The sequence below is a fragment of the Anomaloglossus baeobatrachus genome, chromosome 3 (genome assembly GCF_048569485.1).
Source record: "Anomaloglossus baeobatrachus isolate aAnoBae1 chromosome 3, aAnoBae1.hap1, whole genome shotgun sequence".
NCBI lineage: Eukaryota > Metazoa > Chordata > Amphibia > Anura > Aromobatidae > Anomaloglossus > Anomaloglossus baeobatrachus.
In genome coordinates this window covers 580,670,564-580,689,287 of record NC_134355.1, presented here as the reverse complement: position 1 = coordinate 580,689,287, position 18,724 = coordinate 580,670,564, and positions in this window count along the sequence as shown.

Sequence of the window (18,724 nt, the reverse complement as noted above, 5' to 3'; positions counted from 1 at the left end):
GGTAGTGTCCATTCGTGGCTTGAGGGTCTCCAGACCCGGGGGCTTAGGGGCCACACTCTAAAGTAAAAGGGGATATATACAGGGGAGTTATAGTTCGTGACGCCACCCGTGGTGTGTGGTGACTGGTAGTACTGCCGCTGCTGTTGGGAGTACGCAGGGTGATGGAATGGGCAGCAAGGTGTCGTTACCCTCCACGGGTAGGGTTATGCCCCGGGACTCTGGAAGATGATACTGGGTGCTGTGACGGGGAGATCACTCCTGTACTCACTCAACCAGTAAGCAGACACTGACAACCGGGCAAACAAAGTCTCTGGGTGCCGCTGCCGCTCAAAGGGGAGCTTGTCCTGGTCCCGTCCCCTGCAGCGCTGCCTGATGATCCGTGACCTGCCTCCTGGCACAAAGTTTAAATTCACCGTAGTGGCCCAGTAGTCTGAAACTTGCCGGGCCCCGCTCCCCACTATGGCTAAGTGTGGGAGCCTGCTCTCAGGGCTCACGCTTGGGATTTTAGTGGGCTGCTTGTATGGAAGGCCCTCTCCCCCTCGTTGCGCTATGCCCCGATTCTGGAGCTAGTGGGAACAGTCCATGAAGGCTCCGTTCACCGCAGGTTATTTGCCGGGTTGCCTGAAGCTTCTCCCCGACCTAGTGTCTGTGTACCCCGCCGTGCCTTCAGTCCCGGACCGGTGAGAGGACCAGGCTGCTGACCGTCCTGTTTGACAGGTCCAGGCACCTTGCCTCAATCCCATGCGACCGGGGGTCCGACTCTTCTAGGTCCAGACCACCGTCTGCAACAAAGACAGCTACTTTTGGGAGCCACTGCTCCCTGCCTCCTCCACTTCACAACTCTACTTCACTCTCCTCTCTACTCTCTACTCGGACACTCCTCACCTCCCCTTCCTGACCCCTAGGTGGGTGACCCTATTCCACTCAAGCCGCCCACTGGTGTGTCTGGTGGGTGTGGTGCAGTGTGTATCTAGGATTTGATTTGCTGTTGGGGGCAGCACTGTAAGATGGGGACCCAGAACCATGAGGGATTTGAATACTGCACTAAGGAGAAAGAGCGTGCAGTACCCTGTGACCAGGGCAGGCGTCAGCACCCGGCATTCCCGGCCAAATGCCAGGGCCCTGGAGAGCCTGCGGGCCCACTTGGCCTCGTCAGTTCTGCTGCCCCCGGGCCAAGTTCCGGGGACCGCAGTCCTCGGCAGGAAACTGTGGCTGCCGTCCCTTTAAGGCGTGCAGACCACAGCGTTCGCTGCGTCCTCCTGGATTGAGCTTCATCTGTGGGCGGAGCTACCGTCCGGTGTCTTGCTCGGTCCCACAGATGTAGGAGGCGCAGTGCCAGCCAGCGACCCCCAGTACAGCTGCTCCCGGCGCTGTGTGGGCCCCATCTCCACCGTGACATGAGCGGTATGTGGGACATTCCTCCCCCCTTCACTTGATCTGTATGTGCCCTCCCTGCCCCCCGATTTATGGGGCCCAGTGAACTGTATGGGCTTCTCCCCCATGCGATGTATGCCCTGCCCCCCTCCCCGAAGCCGTATGTGCTGGCCCCCGGAGCTGTGTGTGTGGTCCCCGCAGAGCCGTGTGTGTGGGCCCCGCAGAGTCGCGTGTGTGGGCCCCGCAGAGTCGCGTGTGTGGGCCCCGCAGAGTCGCGTGTGTGGGCCCCGCAGAGCCACGTCTGTGGGTCTCGCAAAGCCACGTGTGTGGGCCCCGCAGAGCAAGGTGTGTGGGCCCCACAAAGCAAGGTGTGTGTCTGTATGTATGTATGCAGGAGAGCAGTATGTGTGTTTGTGTATGTATGTATGTATGCAGCAGAGCAGTATGTGTATGTGTCTGTATGTATGTATGTATGTATGTAGCAGAGCAGTATGTGTGTGTTTGTATGTATGTATGCAGCAGAGCAGTATGTGTGTGTCTGTATGTATGTATGTATGCAGCAGAGCAGTATGTGTGTGTGTCTGTGTGTATGTATGCAGCAGAGCAGTATGTGTGTGTGTGTGTGTGTCTGTATGTATGCATGCATGCAGCAGGGCAGTATGTGTGTGTATGTATGAATGCATGCAGCAGAGCAGTATGTGTGTGTCTGTATGTATGCATGCATGCAGCAGAGCAGTATGTGTGTGTCTGTATGTATGCATGCAGAGCAGTATGTGTGTATCTGTATGTATGTATGTATGCAGCAGAGAAGTATGTGTGTGATGTGTGTGTCTGTCTGTATGTATGCATGCAGCAGAGCAGTCTGTATGTATGCATGCAGCAGAGAAGTATGTGTGTTTCCGTCTGTATGTATGTATGCAGCAGAGTGTCTGTATGTATGCATGTAGCAGAGCAGTCTGTATGTATACATACAGCAGAGCAGTATGTGGATGTCTGTTTGTATGTATGTAGGCATGCAGCAGAGCAGTATGTGGGTGTCTGTCTTTATGTATATATGTATGCAGCAGAGCAGTATGTGTGTGTCTGTCTGTAGCAGTGTGTGTTTGTCTGTATGTATGTATGCAGCAAGCGGTGTGTGTGTGTGTGTGTGTGTGTGTCTGTATGTATGCAGCAGAGTAGTATGTGTGTCTTTATGTATGTAGCAGAGCTGTGTGTCTGTATGTATGCAGCAGAGCAGTATGTGTGTGTCTGTCTGTATGTATGTATGTATGCAGCAGCAGTGTGTGTGTGTGTATGTCTGTCCGTATGTATGTATGCAGCAGAGCAGTGTGTGTGTCTGTATGTATGCAGCAGAGCAGAATGTGTGTGTGTGTCTGTATGTATGCAGCAGAGCAGTGTGTGTGTATGTATGCAGCAGAGCTGTGTGTCTGTCTGTATGCATGTATGATGTGTATCTATGTATGTCAGTGTATATGACTGTATAGATTTGTCTGTTTATATGTATTTTTGTGAGTTTGTCTTTAAATATGTATATGTAGTGTACGTATCTGTGTATGTGTGTGTGTCTGCGTGTTTATGGGGGCCACTGGGACTCTTCCGCCCGGGGCCCACAAAAACCTGGAGCCGGCCCTGCCTGTGACGACCTGATAGTCCAGGGGCATCACAAGTGCAGTGTGTACAAGGTTTCGTTCTCCCTTGTCTGTGTCTTATTTGTGGGGTTTTGTAACTGCTTTTGCAGCCCGCTCCCAGGGATGGGGGTAGTAAGATCAGGGTTCATACTAGAGCAGAATCAAATTAAACAAAAAATAATATTGGTAATATTGTTTCTCCCAGCATGCATCTTAATAATCTAGGCAACCAGAATAATAGGGTGCTTTACACGCTGCGACATCGCTAGCGATCTCGTTAGCGATGTGACACGCCAGATCGCAGATGCAATCTGCAGAGATCGCACATGTGACCGACCCTATAAAAATGACTAGCGAGATCGCTAGTGATGTCGCAGCGTGTAAAGCACCCTTAAGAACTGGCTTAGTATTAATGGGTGTTTTGCATGGGCTTTGCAGAGATGAAATCCCTGTAAAATCCTTAATAAGACGTCTTCATTTACTGATAATCACACTAAATAATATAATATTAACTCTTTTATTAATTGTTCTAGTACACATGTAATTTATAAGGCAGATTGTGAAAAATGCAAAAAATGTTATGTTGGATGTACTACTAGAACTTTAAAAAAACGCATGTCTGAACACATTGGAGCGGAATTAACAAAAACACTAGAACTAGCAAAGGTTTGTCGGGTTTAGGCTACTTTCACACATCCGGTTTTTACTCTGCGGCACAATACGGCGCCCTGCAAAAAAAAACGCAACCGTTTTTTTTGCCGCCGGTTGCGGGTTTTTTTGCATAGACTTACATTAGTGCCGTATTGTGCCGCATGGGCTTGCGTTCGGTCCGGTTTTTGACGCATGCGGCAGATTTAGCCGATGCCGCGGCCGGATGGAACGTTGCCTGCAACGTTTTTTGCTCCGGCAAAAAAAACGCATTGCGCCACATCCGGACGCTGCGGCGCATTTTTCAATGCATGCCTATGGACGCCGGATGCGGCGCGATGCGGATAAAAAACAAAGCCGGCAACCGCATGCGGTTTCTTCCACTGCGCATGGTCAGTAGCGTGCCGCAACCGGAAAAAAACGGACGTGCCGCATGTAAAAACTTATGCAAAGGATGCGGTGTTTTCGCCGCATCCGTTGCATAGGTTTCACAGCCGGATTAAGCCGCACTGCTCAAACCGGAGGTGTGAAAGTAGCCTTATCTAGACACTTGAGGAACATCAAGGAGATTTATCACCCCTATCCATTATGGGCATTGAGAGGGTTTTTAAACCCATCTGTGGAGGGGACTGGAGAAAAAAGCTCCTATTGAGGGAGGCTCAGTGAATACTACTCCTGAAATCCCGGGCCCCAGAGGGACTTAATTACCGAAATGACCTACAATTTATTTTTTTTAGTTAACTTTGAAAAAAAAAAAAATAATAATTTTTCATTGCTTTTGGGGATTGCTTTCCAACTAGAATTAATTAATTTTGGAAGTAGAACTAATAATATTGAGTAGTCAGATATTCCGCTTTAAAATTAAATATTTCTGAAATACACTTTTTTTTTCCCCCCCAATTTTTGAGGCATAATGTTGTATTTTTTCTGGAAACCAAATGATATATATTTTTTTATGTACCGTATAATGCTGAACTTAGGAAAATTAAATGACAGTTTTTTTCATATAAACGCACCTTCAGACCAGGTTCAACAACAAGCATAATCCTTATAATCCCTAATCTTAGATGAATTTGTGACGCCTTGGCCTATCAGGTCGTCACAAGGGTGCAATCTGCCCTTCTGCATGGTACCCGCTCCTCCTTGGTTACGGGTCCTGTCACTTTGGTATTGCTACCAATAGGTGTACAAAAATCCTGAGGAACACTGCAGCACACCCACCAAAAACCCATTGGGCAGCCTGAGGGGAATAGGGCCACCCAGATGGAGGGCTGGTAGAAGGAGGACAGAAGTGTCAGTGCAGTTGTAGAGTTGTAGAGTTGTAGAGTTGAGGTGGAAAGAGAGACAGCGGTGACAGAGCAGGTCACGCTGTGGAGCTAGGCTCCTGTACCCATCCCAGGTGCCATACGTTGGCCTGGCCAGAAGGGGCTGGAACCCCGGTCGCAGGAGGTAGTGGCAGGGAGCACGGTGCTGCTACAGAGAGCAGGCCGGCTGCCTTGTGCTAGAACCGGGCAGGAACCAGGGCACGACGGGGTACGCGGACCCCAGGCTGGGAAGTAGCTTCACGCAGCCCAGTAATTTACCCGACGGGAACAGAATCTTCAGGAACCGTTCCCCATCCACTCCAGAATCGGGGTACTAGTGCAACGAGGGGAATAGGACTTCCCACAACCGTCCAGAAAATCCCAAGCGTGAACCCTGAGAGCAACCTCACCCTGCTAGCCATGCAGGTGAGCGGGACCCGAAACGCTTCAAATGTAAGGGATCCACACGTAGGACACACAGTGCCAAGGGACAAGGCTTCAGGTCAACAGGCAACACCTAGAGGACACGGACCCAATGTGCCCGCCCAAGGACCACAGAGTGCTCAAGAGTTTGGTTTACCTGGTGTCAGCATCAGGGACTTTGGACTGTGTGAATACACGTTACCCCCCTTGCACCCGACGGGTTCCCCACGCCATCCATTACCGGACCCCGGGACACCACTCCCCTGCCCACACAGGGGTTAACAACTTCAGCTGCCACACACCAGCGTCCCCGGGCTCCTCAAAACCGGCAGCGGTGGACCCTCACGTTACCACACACCATGGTGGCATCACGAACATTATCCCAAAACCACAAACAATCCTCCCCCCTTTATTTCTGAGGGTGCCGCGCGACGCCGCTTCAGATCCGGAGACTCCCTCGAGCCACTGCGGATCCGGGTCCGAGCAGCCCATCAGCTGTCGCGGGGGCGGCACAAATTTAATCAATGAAATAACTGGCAACTCAATTTTTAGTGAGGAAATATACAGATTTTGGAAGATTTTTTGCTCATGAATATTAATTTGCATATTATAACAGAAAGTAGCCTTACGGTTTTTTCATATTTACAAACAACATCTACAGTATGTGATATTTAATGCAATGTTTTTATTGATGTAATATTTTGTGCTAGAATTATATCTGCATTTGTATTTTTCTATTGCACTTTTTGTTATTTGAGATTTATATTTCTCTGAGATAAATTATCCTCTTTCCCTTTTTGTGATCCTGACCATGGACAAGAAATAGTTAATGGGCACAGCTGTTGTAATTTACCCATTCCACGTGTATTGTATTCCCTTTCTTCAAAGTTTGTATAAATGTCTGCTTTATTCTAAACATACTACCTATGAGTAAGGGTCACTATGACCTGAAACGCGTAAGGCTTTTCTATCTATACATGTATATTTTAACATGTTTCCAATAAAAGGATGTTTTATATAAATTGAAGATCGGACTACAGGTGCTGCATTTTTTTCTATGTGCTCATACTGGAGACAGGGTCAGGTCAGGGACCTGGGCCTCTGTGCCACCCCCACGTCAGCAGCCGAGCTGCTGACCGGGGGTCATGCGGCCACTCAAATGAAGGGGATATTTACAGGGGATGGTGTATCTACAGTTCGTAATGCCACCCGTGGTGCACGGCAAGATGGAGCACCACCACTGCAGCTGGGGAGCACCTGGTGGCGATGGAGTGGGCAGCTAGGTGTTTAACCCCTCGACGGGTAGGGGGGAATGCCCCGGGACTCGGTGATAGTGATGGGGATGTGTCGTTGGGGAGGTAAGGGTCACTTGCGTACTCACTCGGTCCATAAAGCTGACACCGACAACTTAGTAAACCAAAGTTCTGGACACCTCTGCTGCTGAGGGGAGCACATCTGGGTCCTGGTCTCGCTGGTGTTGCCCGATGATCCGTGACCTTTACCTTGGCACCTTGTTCTCTTCTTAGTTGGCCCCTATAGCTTGAAACTAGTCGGGTCCCGCTCCCCAGTATGGCTAACTGAGGGAGCTTGATCTCAGGGTTTACGCTTGGGATTTCCTGGACCGTTTTAGTGGAAAGTCCTGTCCCCCTCGTTGCGCTAGTACCCCGATTTTGGAGCGGATGGAGAGCGGACTTTGAAGGCTTCCTTCTCGTCGGGTCAATTGTCAGGTTGCCTGAAGCTACTCCCAGACCTAGGGTCAACGTACCCCATTGTGCCCTGGTCCCAGCCCGGTGATGGTACAAGGCCGCTGGCTGTCCTCCTCGACAATACCGTGCCCCTTGTCACGATCCCCTGCTACCGGGGGTCCAGCTCCTACAAGGCCCAGACCACCGTCTGCTACCTAGTACATCCAAGGAGCCCGGCTCCTGACCTCCTCTCTCCTTCACTTCCAACAATACACTGGCCTACTCCTGACACTCCTGACTTCTTCTTACCAACCCCCCAAAGTGGGCAACCTATTCCACTCAGGCCGTCTACTGGTGGGTGTCATGCAGAGTGTTCCTAGGATTTTGATTAGCTGGTTTTGGCAACACCATTGGTTGGGGACCCCTAACGAAGGAGGAGATGGATATTGCACAGAAGGGCAGATTGCACAATACCCTGTGACGACCTGATAGGCCAGGGCGTCACACCTGCCTACCTTCAAGGGTACCCCCGGGGTGAGGATGAGTGTTAGGGGCAGCTTAGGAAACCCTGGTCTTTCAGTACCACCTCCGTGACATCACCACTCAAGTCCTTACACTGCCAGTTTCAAGGCGTCACTGTACGCTTTGTGCTGATATTCTTGGCATCATTTGGCATCAGGATCCCAGTGCTGCAGCTGCTCCAGAGACCCCTTGAGAATGCCAGTGTCTAATATGGGCATGATCCAAAGTCTAGACCCATCGACACTCTTGTCTTTCTACGAATGCCGTTTTCTTGCAAAGACATGTCATTGTATTTTAAAAAGATTTTTTTTTTCTTTCTTAGTAACCTTCTGCTGTAATTAATATTGAGAAACCAGGTGGACTCCCTATTTCTACGACATTAAGAAAAGACAAAACACAGATAAAATTGTAGCTGTGATCCTGTGTCTGCAGCTGTGATCCTGTGTCTGTAGCTGTGATCCTGCGTCTCCAGTTGTAATCCTGACTCTGCAGCTGTGATCCTCCGTCTGCAGCTGTGATCCTGCGTCTGTAGCTGTGATCCTGCGTCTGCAGCTGTGATCCTGCGTCTGCAGCTGTGATCCTGCGTCTGCAGCTGTGATCCTGCGTCTGCAGCTGTGATCCTGCGTCTGCAGCTGTGATCCTGCGTCTGCAGCTGTGATCCTGCGTCTGCAGCTGTGATCCTGCGTCTGCAGCTGTGATCCTGTGTTTGTAGCTATCTTACAGATCACTCGGCTGTAGGATTCTGCAGGAGAAAGTGACCTGGAGGGGTCAGTAAGGCTGACTTGCAGATTAGAGCACTGCTTATGGGAGTGATCACTAGGTGGAGCATTGTGGATATAAGGTAATTTTTATAAGGCATGATCCGTACACTGGAGGTGGAGTTTATTTTTTTTTTTATATCATTTCCTTTCACTTACACTTTTTTCAGCTTTCTCCTGTTAGACCTTGGTGAGTACATATCTCTATGTTCTTTAAGATAAACGTATTCTAAGTACAATTCAGTTGATGTCCCGTCTCAAGTTTCGCTGTAATCTAGCACACACCATGGGGCATCAGATGACGGCACTGTAAATGGCTTGTGTGAATCATTTTTCAATATATATTCCTATAGGCTGTTTGTTAGAATATTAAGACTATACTGTAAATCTTGTTTGAAACTATAATCTGTACTGAATGAGATGATGAGAGTTCATAATGAGAGGTTTAATGAGAGTTCATGATTGTGTCACATATTATTCTCCAATGACTGAAGAACGATTACCTAAAATGGATTCAAAATCTATTACGCACATTATAACTGCACACAAAGTGCCTTCATGTCCTTAACACTAGAACTACTGGACTCGTGACACCTATATAGAAATACATAGTGCAAAGTAGTCAAAATGACTACCTCAGTAGTTCTAGTGTTAATATGGACCCACAGAAAATCTTGTCTTTGTAAACAGGATCTGTGTACGCAGCTTTGCTGTGCACGAGGCCATAAAGTAATGATTCATATGTGTTCTTAGCAGAGCAGTACACAGGATTACCTGGCTTTACCCAAGTCAAGCAGACTGCTGAGACCCCAAAAAAACCCCACAACCAATCGTCCCATGTAATGAAGAATCAGACTCAGGTATATAAAATCAGAACTCTTTATTATGGAGATTTAATAATCAAATCTCATCTTTTAGTGGATGGTGGTCGGTCACAGCCCAAAATATATAACAAACCATTGAAATAAATCACAGTAAACCAGTACAAAGCGTTGTGCCGCAGCCGGACTCCCGGCGGGGGTAACTTTTGTACCAAAAAACCACCAACGTTGTTGAATTGACCGCCAAGGAGGAGCAAAGTGCCAACTGTGCTCCGACCCCCACCCAGAAACTAAGGCATGCTAAATACCAACCTGCAAACCAAAGAAATATCAACCCTAAGTCATGTTAAACGTATACCAGTGGGAAACAGAAGCTCTGAATCGTACGCCTCAAATAAAACGTGGCACTCCAGCATGAAGTGTACCCAACAATCCATCAATAGCCGCCCTGTCATACCACGCGATGAATGACCTTTGACTAAATCAATACAAGATCACGAGGAATGACCTGCTAAACCAGTATTAGCTCCTAAAATCAACCTGGAACTCGTCATAGTGAGAATCTACGAGGAAGAGGCAGAGGTCAACCCAAAAAGTAACATGTAAAAATGCGTCCAGTAAGATCATAACTCTTTTGGCAGATCGTTACTGCCAAAACCGGTCTCTGATGCCTCTCCAATGAACGTCCACTTCCACCTGCATAGCTCTCCATTCTCCGGGCTGCTCATGGTGAGCAGCCAAAAAATCCATAGCACGGATCTGACACCATCTGAAAAAGAGAAAATTGTTACCAAAGCAATAAACTGGTCTAATATACCTGAGGAAACAATCAGTACATAAAGGCTCTGTGATTTGACCTTGGAATCCGAATTGAAAAGACCAACTGCAAAACTTACGGTATCATAACAAATATCACCAGGACTTGTTCTGGGGAACAAAATTGTATTATTCCACTTCTCCTCCCATGATCGGGACACTGCAAATCTCCCAGTATGCAAAAGCAGCGTAAAGGCGCTTAACCACACCTACCAGAAGTAGCACCTACCTATTTTTTTTTTAGTTTGACCATTCCAATCATTTTTAATTCTTTTTCTCATGATGGCCTTATTTCCTAATTTTTGTTGAAATTGATGTATAGTCAGCACCCTGCGTCATATCTGGTGTGCAAATGTGCAAGACTACCATATACAGTATATCCTTCGCAATTAAATCACAGCCTTTAGTAATGCAAGAAAGTACTTTTTTTTTTTTCTTTTTTTTTTGTTTTTTTTTTTACATAAATGAAATTGTATAACTGAAATAGACAATACAGTAAGATCAGTCTAGAAGTCATTTCAAGGCACCTGTACATGATTGAGGATATCCTGTAGAGAGAACCTTTGGCAATGTCTGATTTCATCTTAATAATTCCATCACCTGTACAATAAGGAAATACTGAAAAAACACTATATATGTATATATGCGCGTAAAAGACCAGCGTCCAACCATTACATGGACTGGCGAAAATAAATAAAACTATTGGAAACCTAGATTACGCTCATTTGGATATTTTTTTTTTTTTTTTATTAGTTCTTACTACTTTTGGAAGCAATCACTTAACACTTAGCAGTGAATGTATGGAGAAACATTGATTGCAAAATAAAGGTCAGTAGAAACTAGGGACAGGAGAAAATTGGTCCAAGGATAGAAAACAAGGAACGCAAGAACCAATACCTAAAGGCTCGATGGTGTGAAGAAAGAAAAACACTTAATAGTAAACATATGAAGAAACTGATCGAAAACGAATATCACTCACATCGTGTTTTACCATAAGCTCACCATGTTGTGGAGCCACCAAGGACTTCACCAGCATCAATAATCGAGCGCATCATGATGGAAATGGATCCCCTCCACTCGGGCATTGGGGCAAAACTTTCAGAGTATAATGAAAGCAAGGAGGGGCTTAAGCAACGATACTTCACGGGTATGGGGAAACCAAACACTAAAGAACAATAAATAACCTAACGGGCGATGTACCGGGGGAGGGTAAGGGGTTTAAGATTAGGAATGCTCATGTTTATGAACCAAAAGCGAAAACAAGTCCGGGTGTGGTATCAAGTGTAGTATCAATGGGAAACAACACAGAAATTCTAGGTGAAGTATCCAAACCCTAGACCCCACAACGCACAGAACCGACAACATTGAAAAGATAAAATCCCAACCCAGGGACTGCAGAAAGGCAATTATAGGATAAAAAGGATGTAGCATTATACAATATTTTTATAGGATACCACGATGGTGAAATGTAAAAATGTCCACGAATGGGACTGAACCCAGAGCTCTATCTGTAACCTGCACACTACCATTGAGCTATGTCGTAATCACGGCAAAAGGCCAAGTCTGAAAAGGAAAAAACCAGATGAGGGAAAATGCCACCCGCTGAGGGAATCACTACCCGAAATGAACAAATACCCATCACAAAGGGTGCGGCTCCAAATAAGAAACACTGGACCAAACAAAAAGGAACAAAACGTGGTTAATAAAGTTGAGAAGCATTAAATCATCACGGTGGCGTATGATGGAAAGACCCCGTCACGTAATTAATGACCATTAAAGGAAAGAAGTAAAATGACAATGTAATAACATGAATAAAACAACCCAAAGAAGGAACGTGTCATAAATTAAAGTCTGCAAAGCAACCAAAAATGCAGAAAAAACGGTGACAGTGTGGGACCCGATGTGTGATGATGCATGTTACTGATGTAAACCTGAGAGAGGAGATGGAATCTGATAGCTATAGTATAATCTATATTTCTATATATACACATACAAAAACACACTTGTGTAAATGTCATTATCGGATATATCGGGGTTAACAATGAACCCTTGTAAGACATTATTAGAAACACCATGGTTAAGGCTGAACACATGGATGCAGATAGCCGCGACATCATCTAATAATGAATGGTTAATAATAATTAGGTAGGTGACCTGGCGATAGGGGGCAGCAGAGGGGTGTCCTAACACAAACTGACCCTGAGCGGGGATGGATCCAGAGACCCCAGTATGGGAGAACAAGTAAAGCATCATGGGCAAACCCCAAAAGCAAATGGCAACCCGGTAACTTAGCGTCTCTCTGAGAAACGCGCAGGGATCAAATACTTGACGCCATGTTCTCATCCATTGCACTTTAATTGGTGGATGCCTACCTGCTATAACCCTCACACCAAACCGCTGTACGACAGGCTATAACTAGTCATAGCGCAACCCTGAACTGGAAACGCCTGTTTTTTTTTTTTTTTTTTTCTTCATCTGCGGGTTCTTTTAGGATACCGCGGTTACTAGCAGGGGTTAGTGTACACTTAATTCCTGGGGATCTGGTTAAAGCATTTTTTTTTTTTTTTTTTACTGACATCATTATAGTTGTTATTATTACTATTATTATAAACTGGGATCATGGAAGACTAATCAACCCAAGGGTACTCACCGCTGTCAGGAGGAACCAGGAGAGTCCGGCTGGCCCAGGCAGATGCTGGAGGGTCGGCGGGAGGACCTGTAACATGCCCTTCTGTGGGGCCTTGCCAATGATTAGGGATTCTTCAGACAATGAAGGTGAACGCCGTGGCAAACGTCTTGAGCGATGACTCCTTCCTGAAGGCCTGTGGTAATGCAAACGACTGCTCCGGCTATTACAGGCCGGCCAGCAGTGACTGATACCGAGGAGCGTCACCGTGCGGAGCGGGTACCACAGCTGTAATGGCAGCACCGCCATGTCGGGGATCCAGCACCCGCATGCTCAAGGACCAAGGAGGGGGCAGGGAGGGGGTTAAAGAAAGAGCCATGCCAGCAGGAGGCAGCACATGCAGTTTAGAGGTTAATAATGGCGTGGGGGGCAGAAGCAGTAATGCAGCGGTCTTATAGCTGCGGGGAGGGGAACATGCACATCACGTGTGTTTACTATTATGCAGAGCATGGACCCACTGAATGAGGCGCTGCGCTCGCCCATTATAGAGGCAACTAACGCTGCAGGGTGGGTTTGATAGTGGGGGCGGGATATAGGTGGGATAGATTCTACAATGTGTGGGCTCCATGCCGCCCAACATTTCCAGAGGGAATATACTTTTTTTTTTTTTTTGTAAATGTTCTATTTATTTATTGTTACATATACACTATAATGGGGGTAGGAGGGTGGGAATTATTATAGTGGACACAAGGAAATATCCCATGTCCATCAACCAAACCATCCACATCCACCACCTGAAAGGAGCCCATACACTCCAGAACTAACCACCTTGGAAGAGCCCATACACTCCAGGCTTATCCACCTGGAAGGAGCTCATACACTCTAGGACTAACCACCTTGGAAGAGCCCATACATTCCAGGCTTATCCACCTGGAAGGAGCTCATACACTCTAGGACTAACCACCTTGGAAGAGCCCATACATTCCAGGCTTATCCACCTGGAAGGAGCTCATACACTCTAGGACTAACCACCTGGGAAGAGCCCATACACTCCAGGCTCATCCACAGGGAAGAAGCTCATACAAGGTGGGTGCAGGCAGTTAAAAATAGTAGCGATGCACTCCCTGTATAGAGGGGGCGTGGCAATTGCTCTGATGGTGGGCGGGGCCAGAATGGAGCGTCCACACAGTGCAACCACGGGTTCAGTGCAGTTACTAGGGCATAGCAAAGGGTGGGGGCGATGCTACTGCTCTCTGTTACTGACAGGAGCAGCCAGGGACAGACCATCAAGGCTGGGAGGGAGGAGGGGGAGGGGAGTGAGGAGGTGCACGCTGCCTCCACTGGGCCTTAGATGCAGGCAGGCACGCTGACCTCCTGCTGGCATGGCTGTGAGCAGGGGCAGGAGCTTAGCCATCAGGAGGGACGGGACACTGGCCAGAGATCTAGGATGACAGCCATGCATCCTCATCCCTCCTGATAGTCTGGGATGGCAGCGGTTAGATCGACTGCCTACTCACTCTCTCCAGGTGCACAGCGGGGACAGCTGCCTCCGGGTCCCACAGAGTGGGGAGAGACCAGAAAGGATTGAAATTATAAAGGGGGAAGCAGGAGGAGGAGGAGAGAAGAATCATTGGCTGCAACAAACTGGGAGGAGGCAGAAAATTACATGGGACGACCAGATTAACCCCTTATTACGGGGCACAGCAGTCAGGGGGCCCCAGTCAAATACTGGAATGCTCCACAGACAGCTTTGCAACTGTCACACCCTGCACCTACCTTCATACACATCACCATAACTTAAAGGGGTGGTCTGATACCTAAATTGTCCTTTATAAATGTCTATTGTTAACCCCTAAGCACTATTGTCATTTGCTGTATTATACATTACACTACACTTCTCTCTTCCCTGCTAATCCTTAAATTCAGGGGGTTTTTTTTAACTTAACTGCCTGAAATGTCTTGTTTTGAAACAGGATGTCACATAATGCTGGGGCTGCACTCACTTCCCTGTATCCTCTGTCACCCCTCCTGGAACAGGACATCATCATGGGGCAGCTCTGCAGTCACATAGCACAGTTTTTCATTGCCGCCCTATAATATCCTGAATACATGCTGCTAATGGAAGCTGTGGGAGAGGTGAGTGCAGTTCTGGCATTCTGCTTTTGTCCCCACCAGCCACAGCATTGTAGGCTATGTGCACACGCTGCATTTTGTGCCGCGTTTCTGTGTGTTTTTTGGGTGCAGTTTTGGTCTCAGAACTGCATGCATTTCTTTCCCCAGCAAAGTCTATGAGATTTTATTTTTGCTGTCCACACAGTGCAGTTTATTTTTGGGTTGCGTCTTTGTGGTGACCACAAACATGCAGCATGTCAATTCTTTGATATTCTTTTTTGAAGGGATTTTACTGAACCCCTTTAAGCAGATTCTGGGTTTAAACCTCCTGAAAAAAAGATGCCTTGTACCCAAGAAAGAAAAGAAAAGAGAGAGCTGCAGCCTGTTTTCATGCACATTCCTTTACCAAACTTCATCCCACCACCAGCCACAAGCCCCACGTAATCCAGATTCTATGCATTGTGCTAGTAATATTCTCAGAGTTTGATTAGCATCATATTAAGATTACAAAACACCATAGTCAACAGTTAAAGAGTAACTTTCATTTGATTTTTATTTCATAAATCAATAGTACATGTGAAAATAAGAAACTTTGTAATTTACAGTATCTTATCATAGAACTCTGCTTCTTTTGTTCTACATAAAAAGGCACAGGCACCAGGAGGAGGAAGCAGGCCCGGCGTCACCACCCAGCGCACCCGGGCAAGTGTCAGGGCCCTGGACAACTAGGGGTGCCCACTCGCTGTCAGGGACACCGTCCGCGCTGCTCACAAGCTGGTGTCCTAGCTGTCAATGAAGTATGGGGCTTGGGGCAACTGTCTCTTTCCCCCTGTGTGCTCTCTTCTCCACCCTGCGCTGTGTGATGAGTGCAGTGTCCTGACTGCTGCCGGCTTATGAATAGTAATAAGCTGGGAGCAGAGACCAGTGACGTCACCTGTGCTGATCTACTTCATCGCTGTATAGTGACATCACTCTGCTGGCAGCTTATTACTATACATAAGCCTCCAACAGTCCGGACGCTAATCTCCTCACACAGTGCAGGGGGGGAAGACAGTGCACAGAAACAATGCAGGGGGAGAAAGTATGGGAGGTGGGAGAAGAGAGAGCACAGAGGGAGGGAGAAGAGAGAAAGAGAGAGCACAACTGATAGAAGAGAGAGCATGAGGGGGAGAAGAGAAAGCACAAGGGGAAGGAGAAGAGAAAGAGAGAGCACGGGGAGAAAGAAGAGAGAGCACGGGGAGGGAGAAGAGAGAGCATGGGGAGGAAGAAGAGAGAGCATGGGGAAGAAGAGAGAGCACAGGGGGAGGGAGAAAAGAGAGAGAGAGCACAACTGATAGAAGAGAGAGCATGAGGGGGAGAAGAGAAAGCACAGGGAGAAGGAGAAGAGACAAAGAGAGCACGGGGAGGGAGAAGGGAGAGCATGGGGAGGGAGAAGAGAGAGCACGGGGGTAGAAGAGAGAGCACAGGGGGGAGAAGAGAGGGCACAGGGGCGGGGAAAGAGAGCACAAAGGGAGAAGACGGGGACAGAAGGGGTAGAGGGACTGGGGGAGAAGACAGAGCACCAGAGAAAATGATCGCATTAAAAAAATTATTTCTGGCCATCATTTTCCACACTGCAGAAGCATCAGAGAGCTGGGTGATGAAGTTTTGCATGGCCGCACCTGTTTCCAGTGTCGGACTGGCTACTGGAGGAACCTCCAGTAATACCTGGTCCTGGCTGCGGTTACTTGGATTGAACTCCGGAGCTCTCACCTGAGCTCCGGAGTGCAGCCTGGACTGAACTCGAGGTTTTCAGGACTGAACTGCAAGTGCCGACTGAGTCCCCGGCGATTGCAGTTCATATCATGAAGCTGTCACCTGAGCTCTGGAGTTCAGCCTGACCTCTCCGAAGCTGTGACATGAACTGAACCGCAATCGCCGGGGAATCAGTTGGCACTTGCGGTTCAGTCCTGCAAACCCCAAGTTCAGTCCAGGCTGCATTCCGAAGCTCAGGTGAGAGCTCCGGAGTTCAATGTGTAGCGCCCCACAGGGCAGGTGTTTTAATTTACTCGTTACCAGGTGGGGTGCAGATCCTCTGCGTTGTCACGGGAAGGCCTGTCCTGGTTCCGTTGCCCCGAGGTGTACAGGAAGGAGGATTGAAGGGTGGTAGAGAGGATAGAGGTAGTAGTCTGGGGTTAGGATAGTCTATTAGGATCGTGACACCACCTGTGGTACGCGGCCAGGGATGGGGGCCACCGCTGCAGGATCTCTCACCGGGGCAGATGTCGGGTGCAGCCGGGATGGTATCGCTCCCCACAGGTGGAGCGGGCCCCAGGAGGATGCAGGGGCACGGCAGTCCCCAGGAGCGCCGGAGCGCAGGGCTACCACAATCAAAGTCAGAGTCAATAGGTGTGGGTTCCAAGTCTTTACTTACTGGTTCAACACCGCACCCGGGCTACTGGTCTCTGCCACGATGAAGCTCCGGTTGATCCCGGGTAGGTCAGAGGTTAGGTTCGGTATGGCAGTCTCTGTGGGTCTCTCCTTCTCTAACATGCGCTGTGTCGATACCCGTGGCATAAAGCACCTTGGGGACCCCCTTGGTTGTTTAAGTTTAAGTTGTTAAGTTAAGCTCTGTCGCAGGTGAAGTGGATCCTCGCCTTGGGACGAGCCACTGAACTCAGTCCCGAATCCAGTGTATCACTATGCCTCGAGCTATTTGGGTCGTGGATGGGAGACCTGAAATCTTTCCGTCCTGCAGATGTTGGCAAACAACGTGAAGTATAACTTGCCCTAGGACTCTGCACCCTGTAGTATCGCCAGCCCTGAAGCAGCCGCCTGCTTCTCCCCAGTGACTGCTGTAGAACTCCTCCGTCCCACAAGATCTAAAGGTACCAGTCTACTTCTCCTCTTGGTGTCTCCAGCCTGCCCCCGGCCTGGCCAGTGCTATCCACAGGTTCTCTGAAGCACTCCCTGTGGACAGGACGACCATGTTGTTCTGTGTCCCAGACTGATCTAAAGAAATTGTGTCTGCTCCTGTATTTTACCTGTGCTCCCCCCTCCCTCTGGATGAGTCTCCAAGCTAGGGATTTTCCAGTTGTCATGGTGATCACCCCTGGTCTAATTAGTGAGAATCTACTTGTTGTATGTGTTATGCAAGGAAGTTGCTGACTCATTCTCTGACTGTGTGGTTTAAGTGAGACATATCAGACATTAACCTTTCCATACCCAGGATGGATATTGTGCCTTAAATGAGACACAGTACCCTGTGGCGACCAGAAGCCTCAGGTGCACCACAAATGTAGGTAATCGCAGCCAGGCCTGGTATTACTGGAAGTTCCTCCGGTAGCAAGTTTCCATGTAATACCCTGCAGCTATAACATCACTTCCCGGTTTATCAAGTAGATTATTATACTATGTACAGTGGTGGTCAGTATGTGGGTAATCAGGGATCTGTGTACAGCATGTTTGGGCTCAGTACTGGCAGTGTGGATGGCAGAGTTGGTTTTTATTTCCAGATTCAGGTATTGGATGATACAGATAATATTGAAACCTAGATTTCAGTGTGGCCAACGGTGATCTGAAAATGGGATGAGGACGGGACGGGTGATGGTGAGTAGCTGAGCAGTTGGAGAGGTGAGAAGTAAGGGTCAGCACACACGGCGAGTAATACGGAGCGAGTGGAATGCGATAAAAAATTGTATTCCACTCGGACCAATATTACTCTATTGGGCAGTTTCCATGAGCAATTTTTTCTCAGCCCTAATCGGACTGTGAAAACAGTTGTAGCATGCTGCGGGTGGAATGCGATCCCGTTCCACTCGCACCCATTCAAGTCTATGGGGCGATTGAAACATTGCATGCTCTCGCGTTACACCAGTGTAAGGCGAGTGCAGTGCGATTCTCGCATCAGCCGGCAATGGAGGAGAGAGGAAGATAAATCCCTCCCTCTCCTCCGCAGCGCCGGCCCTCCCGTCCGCAACTGTGGTCTGATCACACAATCGGACCACAGACGCATGACGCTCGCGTGA